Source organism: Pinus tabuliformis, chromosome 6 (assembly GCF_031772625.1).
Source record: "Pinus tabuliformis cultivar Carrire ecotype Pingquan chromosome 6, CPIR1, whole genome shotgun sequence".
Lineage (NCBI taxonomy): Eukaryota > Viridiplantae > Streptophyta > Pinopsida > Pinales > Pinaceae > Pinus > Pinus tabuliformis.
In genome coordinates, this window is record NC_142292.1 from 573,256,679 (window position 1) to 573,270,586 (window position 13,908).

Genomic DNA, 13,908 nt, shown 5'->3' on the forward strand with positions numbered 1-13,908 from the left:
TCATATTCTACACATGTCATTTGGACTTTCACTTTATAATACATTTATGAAACATATGTTACATCATTGGCCATAAGGTGTGGCATGTGACTACTCATGACATGACATGAGATGACACTACTGACATGGTCTGCATGATGATGTGGCAACGTCAAGCCATTACTACTGATGAGTGCTGAGTGTCTACTTGAATATGCTCTTCTTTCCACCTTCATATGACTTGGTGATAAGGAATTTTCAATGATCTTGAGTCTTGAGTTGCAACCGCAAACTGGTGTCCCTTTTGCTCTTCTTGATTGGTTAGCTTGTGTGTTTAGCTACAAGTGTGTCTTTTAACAAGTTTCCCTCCTTCATATCCTTCTTCATCATCTTTCCATGGTGTGATAGAGTACATGCATCTACAATTCACTCATGACGAGACGACATCAATATGAAAACCCCCTAGTATAAGATATTGAATTTTGATCCATTAACTAAGTTGAAACCAGGTGACAGGTCCGGAAACAGGGCTTAATGACTACGTAGTGCATAGTTCCAATAGTCAGGGGTGAGGCTTGAGCTCTGAGACTATGCAGTGTGCAGTTAAGGAAATACCAAGGAAACAAAATTGTGCAGTTATGAGATCCAGTGGGACATGCCGAGGGGATGAGCACTAAGAGGACACGCTACATAGTTTTGGGAGGCAAGGGAGGTAGGGATACTGGTCAATTACGAAGTTTAGAGGATCAGGGGATGAGCTTGAGGCTTGTGACTGTGCAGTGCACAGTGAAGGTCGGGCTAGGAGGAATGATTGCACAATCTTGGAGGTCAAGGCTGGAGCTTGAGCACAAAAACTGCGTAGTGAAACAATCTTGGGAGGTAGGAACTGTTGATTGCATAGTGCCAAGAGGAAAGGTCACATCTAGAGGATTGGAACTATGTAGTTCATGGAGGCTGGGTGAAGCCAAGTTGCTTGGTCGGGAAGCCTTCTCAGAAATGGCTAAGTGTGAGACCGGTTAGACTGATGTGAATAGTGATAAGACTTTGACTGTGATCTCACACTTAGAATAATTGACGACACAACAAAATAGATCACCTAGGACACATGAACAATGAATTTCCCTCTGTGTGACCACTTTATGACCATTTATGACAAGTGTGACACTCAAGATAGACTTTGGGACGATCGTGACGACACTTGTGTGACAATGCTCAAACTTTGCGAATGAGTGCGACAAATGTTTAGATAGATAGAAAAACTCATATACACAAAGATAGACCCTTGAAACCATCAGAATAAGCTTTGACACATTATACACCAACCAATCATGTTGAAAAATGATAATTAACCCAACTTTCAAAAGGGAGAAAAATACTTCAAGAAATCTCATGAAATGATTTCCAACATTTGCAACGACAATATACAAGGCCAAGGAAGGCTCTGGAATTGAATGTAAGCCAAATTTTTTGAAGGTATTGTAGAAACTACAACACTTAGCGACACACTGGTAGAATTCCAGCTTCTCTGCCTTGATTTGTTGGCATTATGTTCTCTGGTATGGCTATATGTTACAGATGTTGTACTTGATGGCAACTCCCATGACAAGGCTCTCAATTTATTGAAAAATAAGAAGGACGCAGGAAATCAGTTCAGAAGGTGCGTACCCACAGGTACACCTTGCAGGGACCGCGTTCAGAGTCGCAGGCCAGCCATTCAGGAGGTGCGTCCACCCAGTGCACACATTTCAAGGCAGAGAAAAGCTCACGTGGGGGTTTCTTGTGTTTTACTCTTAGTATCTAGCCGACGGTATTGTGTTATTATGGTGTCGGCTCGTGGTATTGTTCCATGATTTGAGGAGCAACTTGCCTATATAAAGCAAAGGAGATCATTTGGTTTGAAAGTGTCTTTGGTTGAATATCTTATGAGGCTAGATCTGGTCTAGATCTAAAAAGGCGAATCTTCTGAAAGACTGAGATATCTTTGGCGCATGATCAGATCTGTAGATCTGACTGTTTGGGTTACTCTTAAAGTCTTGAAATCATTCATACCCGAAGGTACGCAGGTTCAGTGAAAGGCAAGTGCGCCGGGACGCAGTGCAGTAAGAAGAGACCTGCGTGGGGACGCAGGGCAGAGTAAGATTCAGGTGCGTCCGGGACGCAGTACAGTAATAGGCGCACTGCGTGGGGACGCAGAGCATAATAAGGATCAGGTGCGTCTCTGAGCAAAAAGACGCAGCGCGATTTTATTTCTGGGTGTGTCCCTGCAGCAACAGGACGCAGTGCAGTTGAAGGAACAGTGCGTGGGCACGCAGCGCAGCAGAAGGATCTCTGCGTGTGGACGCAAGGGAGCAGAAGTTTAACTGCGTCTGGTCGTAGGCCACAGAAGGGAAATCTGCGTCTCTGTCTTAAGATGTTCTGTTGATTAAATTTCTCTGTTGATAAGGTGTTCTGGGTTAGTTCTGTTATTACTGATTTGATAACTGTAGTGGACTGTAACTGTTATGTACTTGATGATCATTTGATGCTTTATGAAAAGAAGTAGGGGGTTGTAGCTCCCTTCCAGGAGAAGACTGGAAAACGAGAGAGAGTTGTAGCTCTCTGCAGGTTGCAGCCTGTGTACTGGTAAAGGACTGCACCAGTACAAAATCATTGTAAAAGGAGTTTCTAATTTGAAAGAAGATAGAGACATATTGCAGCAGGTGGTTTTCACCCACATTGGGTTTCCACCTTATATCTTGTGTTCTTTGGTGTGACTATCTGTTGTCTTTGTTCATGCTCATTATTTTATGGTACTGACATGCAAAAATAATTCAAAGATCAAATAAGGAAGATTTATTAAATTGCTAGATAATACTGATTCACCCCCCCCCTCTCAGTATTATTTCCAACAATTGGTATCAGAGCAGGTCCTTCAGAGAAGCTTGATCGCTTGAAGGTAGATCGTTCATCATGAGCAACTACGAGAGAGAAGCATCAATCAGGCCACCGGTTTTTGATGGGACAAACTTCAATTATTGGAAGGTAAGAGTTACTGCATATCTTCAATCTCTTGGTACAGAAGTTTGGGACATTGTTGAAACAGGCTACGCTTTTCCTTCAGCTACTCCTACAGATCCAGCTGAGAAAAAGAAGTATGAAACAAATGCAAAAGCAGTCAGTACTCTGTTAGGATGTATATCCCAAACGGAATTCATGAAGGTAATGCACTACAAATCCGCAAAAGAGATATGGGACAAAATTGTCACAAGCTATGAAGGAGATGAACAGGTAAAGCGTGCTAAACTTCAAACTCTCAGGATTCAGTATGAGACTCTCAAGATGTATAATGATGAAAGTGTGGCTAACTATTTTCTTCGGGTAGATGAGATTGTTAATTGTATGAAAAACTTGGGTGAAGAAATAAGAGAGGCTATAGTGGTTGAAAAGGTTCTAGGATCATTGTCCCCCAAGTTTGAATCTAAAGTATCTGCTATAGAAGAAAAGGAAAATCTACGAATTCTCACTATGTCTCAGCTACATGGAATTCTAACTGCTTATGAAATGAGAAAGGGAGGTCCATCAGACAGAAGAGAAGCTGCTTTCAAGGCATCAGGTAAAGAAGATTATTATGAAGCAATCCACGTCCCAGAAGAAGAGGAAGAAGAATCAAATTTTGTCAGAAAACTTCAAAGAGGTTCTGGAAGATTCAGAGGTAAGTTACCTTTTAAATGCTTTGCTTGTGGAAGAGTAGGTCATTATGCTACAAAATGTCCTTATAAGGATAAAGGAAAGGAACCTGCTAGATGGAACAAGAAACAAAGTGCAAATAAGAAAAGCTACTACACCCATGAAGATAGTGATGGTCTATCGAACAGTGATGAAGATGAACGAGGTAATGAATATAAGTTGTTAATGGCATTTGAAGATGATGATTATATGGATGCTGTAGATGTGGATAACCTTTATGATGAAATTACTAGACTCAAGAGATGTATAGAAGAAAAGAATGTGATCATTGATACTTTACAATTTCAAATTGATGAAAAGGAAAAACATCTTGAAAAACTAGAAGGAGAAATTGTTGGTCTTAGAAAAGAGATTGAGAAAACAAAAACTATTAATCTTAAGTTTGTCAAAGGATCTGAAACTTTGGATAAGATTATCAATGTGCAGCGGTCTCCTCTAAACAAGACAGGTCTGGGCTACAATGGAGAAACCTCTCAAGCATCCACCTCTATGAGTTATCTTGATGCAGCAAGAAGAAATGAGCAAAAGAACAATGAAGATCATCAGGTAAAGCAGGGACGAATTACAAATAGAAACTATCAGGGGCAATCCATCTTAAGGGTGAACCAGCCACAGGTAAAATCTTCTCAATTTGGTTCAAGAATAGATGAAAATAGAAATTACAATCAGTTGGCAGGTAGATTCGATAACCGCAGAAGTTTCTTCAATGGACAATGCTTTTCTTGTCATAACTTTGGTCACAAAGCAGCTCAATGTGTTGCATATAAAACAATCATGACTAGGGAAGCTCAAAAACAAAGAAGTATGACAGGGATTACAAAAAGGACCTATAACAACTTTTCGGTTCTTGAAAATGAAGTTGAATGTTCTATTTGCAATAATTTTGGGCATGAAGACTCTGAATGCAGGAGCAGGTTTTAGCAGAAAAATGAACAAGCCTCAAGCACCAAAACATGGAGAATAAAAGAACCTCAAACAGAAAGATGCGGGATAGCTTTTTATGCAGAGGGACAGGAAAATCTATGGTACATTGACAGTGGATGTTCGAAGCATATGACAGGTGATAAAGAAAAACTTGAATCTTATTCTGCTCTAGAAAAGGGAAAGAAAGTCTCTTTTGGAAATGATACTCCTGCAACTATAAAAGGAAAAGGCATTGCTCAGTTAAAAGAAAAGGTCAAGGCTGGAAATGTTTTGTATGTAGATGGATTGAAGCATAATCTTCTAAGTGTCAGCCAGATGTGTGATCAAAGAACCGAGGTTATATTCAGATCGAATGGATGTCTTGTTCGTGATCTTGATACAGGTAAAACAGTGCTCAAAGGCAAAAGAACTCCAAATAATCTGTACATATTTGAAGAAGGACAACAACAATGCTATCTGACCAAGGATGAAGAGCACTGGTTATGGCATCGAAGGTTGGGACATCTAACCTTCTCACAAATAAGGAAAGCGTGCAAATATCAGGCAGTTCGCGATCTTCCAGATATCAAAATTCCTAACAACACCATATGCAAATCATGTCAGTTTGGAAAACAAACCAGAACTAACTTTCCAGAGAAAGAAGGATCAGCTAGCATGCCTCTTGAGCTAGTACATACAGATACATGCGGTCCCTTCAGGAAAAGAACACCTCGAGGAGAAGAATACTTGATATTATTCATTGACGATTTCTCCAGGTTTGTCTGGTTAGGACTTATGAAGCACAAAGATGAAGCATTCGAAAAATTCAAATCCTTCAAAGCCTTGGTGGAAAATGAATCAGGTCACAAAATTAAGTGCCTCAGATCCGACATGAGGTGGGGAATTTACGTCAAATGAATTTTTCGATTTCTGTGAAGAACATGGGATAAGAAGAGAATTCTCTACAGCAAGAACTCCCCAGCAAAATGGAGTTGTGGAAAGAATGAACAGAACAATCCAACAAATGGCTCGTGCTATGCTTGATGAATCAGGAACTCCCACTACTTTCTGGGGTGAAGCTGCACATGCTGCGGTTGTTATTCTCAACAAAATGAATGTCCGGGTGAACAACACTCAAACTCCTCACGAGCTTTGGAATGGTAGGACTCCTTCGGTAAAGCACTTCAAAATCTTTGGGAGCAAATGCTATATCAAGAATACTGATGAGCAGCTTGGCAAACTTGAACCTAGAGCAGATGAAGGCATTCTTCTTGGTTATTGTCCATATAGAAAAGCATACAAATGCTACAATAAAAGACTTGGCAGAATTGTTGACAGCATTGATGTAGTGGTTGATGAGAAGGGATACATTCCTAGGCAAGTACATCGTGAAGACATCGAAGAAGATGAAGGCTACCCTCAAAGACAGAATGATGAAGAAGAAGAATCTCAAGAAGAACCTCAAGAAGAACCAGAGGAGCAAACAAGAATAGAAGAAAAGACTCCAACCAGATATGTTCAGAAGAACCATCCAGAATCTCAGATTATGGGACAGAAAGAAGCAGGTGTACAAACTCGAAGAACAATTGCAGAAGCTTCAAGCTATTTAGCATTACTCTCCTCAACTGAACCACAAAATGTGAAAGAGGCATGCAAAGATGAATGTTGGGTGAAAGCAATGAATGAAGAACTTGAGCAGATCGAAAAGAACAACACTTGGGAGCTGGTTCCTAGACCAAAAGATAAGAATGTTATCGGGACAAAATGGGTCTTCAAAAACAAATTGAATGAAAATGGAGAAGTAATTAGAAATAAAGCCAGACTTGTTTGTAAAGGGTATGCGCAGCAAGAAGGAATAGACTTTGAAGAAACCTTTGCTCCTGTTGCAAGACTTGAGGCCATCCGAATGTTTCTTGCTCTCTCAATTTTTCAAAACTTCAAAGTATTTCAAATGGACGTGAAATCAGCCTTTCTGAATGGAGACTTGGAAGAAGAAGTATACATTGAACAACCAGATGGGTTCATTCTTGGAAATGATCCAAACCTTGTATGCAGATTGAAAAAGGCCCTCTATGGTCTCAAACAAGCTCCAAGGGCTTGGTACTACCACTTGGACAAATATCTTCATCAACAAGGTTTTTAAAAAGGTTCAACAGATAGCAATCTTTATATAAAAGTTGAAAATGACAAATTGCTAATACTTGTTGTGTATGTAGATGACATTATTTTTGGCAGCAATGAAGAAGCTATGAGTCAAAGCTTTGCCTCGGTCATGCAGAAAGAATTTGAAATGTCCTTGCTAGGAGAACTGACATATTTCCTTGGTTTGCATATCCAACAAAAGGAAGGAGGAATCTTTTTATCTCAAACCAAGTATCTCAAACAGATTTTGAAGAAATATGGCATGGAAGATGCAAAACCAGTATGTACACCCATGGTCACAGGATGTAGTCTCAGTACAAATGATGAATCTGCAGCAGTACATCAACCAACCTACAGATCTATGATTGGAAGTTTACTTTATTTGACAGGTACCCGACCGGACATCATGCATGCAGTTGGAATAGTTGGAAGATTTCAGGCAAATCCGAAGGAGACTCATCTTCAGGCAGTGAAGAGAATTTTCAAATATCTTCAAGGGACTCAAAATTATGGCTTATGGTATCCTAGAGATACAGATATTACTCTTCATGCTTATACAGATGCAGATTGGGCCGGAAGTGTGGATGACAGGAAAAGCACAAGTGGTGGTGCATTCTTTATGGGTTCTAGACTGGTATCTTGGTTCAACAAGAAACAGAGTTCAATTGCCTTGTCTACAGCTGAAGCGGAATATGTTGCTGCTGCATCTTGTTGCACCCAACTCCTTTGGATGATGCAGACTTTGCAGGATTTTCAAATCACTTGTACACCACCTATCCCCATCTTATGTGATAACACAAGTGCAATCAGCATCTCAAAGAATCCAGTTATGCATTCAAAAACCAAGCACATACCAATCAAGTATCATTTTCTCCGGGAACAAGTGCTTGAACAGAAGGTCAAGTTGGAGTATGTTCCTTCTAAGGAACAAGTTGCTGATATTATCACCAAACCATTGCCCAGGGACACTTTTGAATACCTCAGGCAAAAGCTGGGGGTTGTTGATGCATCATCTTATTGTTGAATCTTTTCTGATTGATGGTACAGGTTCAGGGGGAGCATATAATGCATTATTGGCATTATGGAGGATGGTCAGAAGGAGATCTTGGAAATAGCTGCAATATGTCTCTATCTCTTTCATGGTGGATTATGGTTCTTTGTTACAGATCTGGTTCTTTTTCAGGGGGAGCATGATCTTAGGGGGAGCATACCCCTTTTCCCTTGATGTCAAAGGGGGAGAATGAAGCTGAAGATTGTAAGGTTGCCATCAAGTCCAAAGGGGGAGATTGTTGGCATTATGTTCTCTGGTATGGCTATATGTTACAGATGTTGTACTTGATGGCAACTCCCATGACAAGGCTCTCAATTTATTGAAAAATAAGAAGGACGCAGGAAATCAGTTCAGAAGGTGCGTACCTGCAGGTACACCTTGCAGGGACCGCGTCCAGAGTCGCAGGCCAGCCATTCAGGAGGTGCGTCCACCCAGTGCACACATTTCAAGGCAGAGAAAAGCTCACGTGGGGGTTTCTTGTGTTTTACTCTTGGTATCTAGCCGACGGTATTGTGTTATTATGGTGTCGGCTCGTGGTATTGTTCCATGATTTGAGGAGCAGCTTGCCTATATAAAGCAAAGGAGATCATTTGGTTTGAAAGTGTCTTTGGTTGAATATCTTATGAGGCTAGATCTGGTCTAGATCTAAAAAGGCGAATCTTCTGAAAGACTGAGATCTCTTTGGCACATGATCAGATCTGTAGATCTGACTGTTTGGGTTACTCTTAAAGTCTTGAAATCATTCATACCCGAAGGTACGCAGGTTCAGTGAAAGGCAAGTGCGCCGGGACGCAGTGCAGTAAGAAGAGACCTGCGTGGGGATGCAGGGCAGAGTAAGATTCAGGTGCGTCCGGGACGCAGTACAGTAACAGGCGCACTGCGTGGGGATGCAGAGCATAATAAGGATCAGGTGCGTCTCTGAGCAAAAAGACGCGGCGCGATTTTATTTCTGGGTGCGTCCCTGCAGCAACAGGATGCAATGCAGTTGAAGGAACAGTGCGTGGGCATGCAGCGTAGCAGAAGGATCTCTGCGTGTGGATGCAGGGGAGCAGAAGGTTAACTGCGTCTGGTCGCAGGCCACAGAAGGGAAATCTGCGTCTCTGTCTTAAGATGTTCTGTTGATTAAATTTCTTTGTTGATAAGGTGTTCTAGGTTAGTTCTGTTATTACTGATTTGATAACTGTAGTGGACTCTAACTGTTATGTACTTGATGATCATTTGATGCTTTATGAAAAGAAGTAGGGGGTTGTAGCTCCCTTCCAGGAGAAGACTGGAAAACGAGAGAGAGTTGTAGCTCTCTGCAGGTTGCAGCCTGTGTACTGGTAAAGGACTGCACCAGTACAAAATCATTGTAAAAGGAGTTTCTAATTTGAAAGAAGATAGAGACATATTGCAGCAGGTGGTTTTCACCCACATTGGGTTTCCACCTTATATCTTGTGTTCTTTGGTGTGACTATCTATTGTCTTTGTTCATGCTCATTATTTTATGGTACTGACATGCAAAAATAATTCAAAGATCAAATAAGGAAGATTTATTAAATTGCTAGATAATACTGATTCACCCCCCCCTCTCAGTATTATTTCCAACATGATTAACTTCTTCTGTGCAAGGCCTTGGTTCTTCAAGGAGTATTGAATCATCGTGCAGATTAATTTGGTCTTCCCACTTACCCCATGAATAGACATGGTTCCCTTTATTCCTCCTTGGTTTAACACAACATAAGATTCATCGATATCACAATGTTTTGAGTTGGGAAGGGTAGTGTAGCTCGCGAGCTTAATATTTTCAGAGTATAATTTTTCATCTCTAGTGCTGCTCCGTTGCTAGCACGCCTAGATAGTACCCTGACAGAGTCACGAAGGAACACAAAAATTTCTCTGCTGCCAGGAAGCTTGGAAAATACCCCAACAGATTTGCTTGCTTCACCTCTCTACGCAGGAAGCATTTCTCTTCTTTCACCTTTTTTTATTTATTTTAAAGAGGATTGTGCATCAACACATTCATTTTGGGGTGGAAGAGGGATCCTGACTTATTGAGAGCAGAAGAGGTTGTCCCTTCAGAGAAGCATATAGATACCTTTGGTTTAGGTTTTTTTGTTTAGCATTTCCCCTTCTCCTCTTCTACTAATTGGATAAGCATGAAAACACCGAAACACAAGAATCGATTGTGGGTATAAGGTTTCGTGAATAGACATAGGTTCATGGTTGGACCAAAAATCTCTTTGCGTATGGATCGTATTTACTGTTGGAACTTCATCTGCCAAAAGATATAGCCAACACAAGGAAGATAGAGAGAAGGTTAGCCAAATGTTGAAGTGTCACAAGACTCTTTAGAATCTAACCACACTAATACTAAGAAGCCACAACATGTTCATGCACAACACTTATTCACATGACGAGAATAAGACAAAATTCAAACAAACAAGAAATAAAATACTGTGTACACAGTGTAAGGCACAACCCCAAATTATCATTAAAAGTAATGTTTTAAGTCTTAGCCATTGATAGGGGGAGAGTTAATCTTCCCGTCAAGTGATTGAAGATGATAAGTGTGTTGTGCAAGCTTTTCATGAACACTGAATGGCCCAATCCACAAGGACTGAAACTTAGTGTGTTTTCCTTAGTCCTTGTGGGATTTGTCCCACTTCAAGACTAATCCACCCACACTGAAGTTGTTCTTCATTGCAGACTTCTTTTCGAACCACCCCTTGATACAATTTTGGTGAAATGAAAACTTTCCTTTTGCCTTCAACCTTTCTTCCTGTAATTTTTGAAGGGTGTCCATCCTACACTATACTAATAAGCATGCTTTGCCTTGGGATTCTTGCAAAATTTGGAGTGCACGTAAGTAGATGCTGGTTGGGAGGATGGATTCTTTTCCATATACCAGGAAGTAAGGTGAGTTTTTAAGAGAGGGATTTGGCGTGACTCAATCATCCCATAAAGCATTTACCAAAGTGAAGTTCCAATTTCGCTGCTTAGAGAATATGGTCCTTTTGATGATACGAATTAAGTTCTTATTTGTGGATTCAACAAGACCATTTCCCTTTGGATAATAGTTAGTTGAATGCTTCAATACAATACCATTTTCCAATGAAAAATCGTAAAGTCTTAACGATGAAAACTATGTTGCATTGTCGAAAAAAAGTGAAGTAGGAATGTTGAACCTGGAAATGATGTTCCACTGAAGGAAATTTATGACTTCCTGATCATTCATCTTTTTGAGCGGAACTACTTCTGTCCACCACGTGAAATAATTTGTAGAAGTGAGAATATAGCAGTGCTGCTTCAATGAATGTAGAAATATTTCTCCAATAATATGCAAGAACCACTGTTGAAAAGGTTCTTCCACTGCAATGGGCTGCAATGGGGCTGCTGACTTCTTGTTTATGCCGGCACACCTCTAACAGACCAGACACTTGTGGGTGTAAGCATGAGAATCCCTAAATAATGTAGTCTAGTAAAAGACAAACCATATAAATTTATGTGCTATTGTGTTACTCGCAAAATGTCGCTCGACTAGTCCGTCGTGGAGATCAGGCATTACTTTCTCTGAATCATGTGCTTCCAAACACCTGAGAAATACTCCATTATGGTGATTTTTGAAAAGAACCACATGCACCAATTGGTAGGATAATGCTTTGAGTCTGAGTGCTCTGTTTTGTTGTGCAGATAGATGAGGGGGCACAATTCTATGTTCAAGTTATTGGCGCACATCCATGTACCAAGAGTTCATGACAATAGTGGGGGAAGCTCACTCGAAATTGTACATTTCAATTTATTGCTCCCAACCCGAGACATATTCTTCTTCCTTTGTGTCCACTTCTTCTGCTAATAGTCGACATAGAACATGGCCCTTGATTGTGTTAACTGGTCTAAATTCTAAGTCATATTCATGTAGATCATTCTTCTAGTCATGTCTTCTCTCACCTAGCTCTTGTTGGACAAACAATGATTTGAATGCTGGGTGGGGAATAAAGGTAATACAATGATTTTTCAAAAGATAGGGCCGAAAGTGCTTTAGCACCTTGTATAATGCGTAAGATTGCTTGTTAATGGCAGGATAATTGAGTTCGGGTCCTTGAATACTAGCACTCATAAAATATATAGGCCGCTCATTATTTTGATCATCTTTTTGCATGAGCACAATGAAAAGAGAAGTGTTAAAAGCAAAGGTGTAGAGAAAAAAATATGCTGAAGTCTTGGCTATATAATGCAGGTGCTTCTGTAATAGATTGTTTGATATGAGAAAAATTTCCCTTTTCCCTTTTGTCTGATCTGTATATTGCATCCTTATTTATGATCTCTTGTATTGGTTTAACAATCCGAGTGTAATCGGAAATGAACTTGCGAAGGAAATTGCTTTTCTAAATAAACGACTGCGTAGCTTTTTTGTTCACTCGGAAGGGAATATGCTTAATTTCTTTGAACCTCTCTAGGTCTACTTTAATCCCACTCTTATCAATGATGTGGCCTAAGAGGTTACCCTTAGACACTACAAATATACTCTTCTTTGGATTAAGATATATCATATACATGTGACATCGCTTGAAAATTTTCTTCAAGTGGTGTATGTTATCGAAACTCTGTTTGGAAAACACTGTAACATCATCAAGATAGACCACTACACTATGTCCAATCAGTCCCCAGAATGCGATGTCCATGGAACATTGGAAAGTAGCACCAACATTAATCAACCCAAATGGCATTCACTTGAATGCAAATGTGCCCCACTTTGTGTTGAAAGTTGTTTTAAGCTCATCAGGCTCTGAGACTAGAACCTGGTTGTATCCTGAATATCCAGCCAAGATAGAAAATATTTCTGACCCGATACTATTTGTAATATTTGCTCCATATATGAAACGTGGTAGTTATATTTTTCCGAGGCATGATTCAGATTTCAGAAATCAACACACAATCGGATTTCCCCAGATTTCTTTATTACGAGGACCAAGTTTGATACCCAGGTGGAGTGTCGCACTTTGTATATGATCTGAGCATCAAAAATTTCCTTAACTCTTTTTTAATGAGGGGCTCAAGCGTCGGATGTACCTTTTGTAGCTTTTGTTGAATTGGCTTAGCCCCTTCCTTTATGGGAATCACATGCTGGATAATTTGCATGTCATAAGTTTTAAGTTCGTCATACATCCACACACATACATCTCAGTACTTCTTAAACAAGCGGATAAAGCCTTGCGTCTCCTGTGGTTTACAACAAGTACCAATATTAACAAACTTAAGATCCTTTTTTGTTCCCAAATTGATTTTCTCATACAACATTGTGGAACTATGGGTTTTAGCATTAACAAGTCCCCAGAAATGGTTCTTGCAGGTCATGAAAATTTTCTAGTGATACCACACCTTTCGGCATGAGATTTATTTTTCTTGAGCTAGCTTCATCCTACAAGGTTCTTTCGTGCTCGTCTTCAACGATTGTTATGTTCTTGGAAACATCAAAATTTACCATGAAGTGCAGTATCTTCTGGTCATCATTGAAAACGCGTAAATTAGTGATATTATCAGGGGCAGATGACTTATAAATAATTTCAACAGAAAAACTGTCCCTTAATGGTGACAACATAACAACAACATTTTCTAATGCATCCGTAGCTGTGTTACGCATTCTAGGAACAATAATAATACTAAAAGATTGGAATTGTGAAATCAAATGCCATACCTATTTTTGATAGCTTTTAAGATGGGGTGACACACAATGTATGGTATCACATACCTATTGCACAATAATTTCTAAGTCACCTACTGCTTTTAGGATCACAACGTTGAGGTCAATGGCTCTTTGGAAGCCCAAAACAAGTGCCTGGTATTCTACAATGTTGTTCGTGCACTCAAATTCCAAGCGGCTAGAGATTAGATGTTTCTCTGTAGTAGGTCTATTAAAATGTAACCAGCAATAGAGCCAACCTGTGTTTTGGAACCATCAAAGTACAAAGTTCACATTTCATATGTACAAGGACTGGGAACTACACTAGTACTTTCCAGGAAGCAATTGCCGAAGATAAGTTCTACAAAAGCCATTGGTTCATTGTGTTCATTCAAGGGAGTAACAATATGTTTCATGTATCTCTCTGAATTAGCTCGGATCTGAT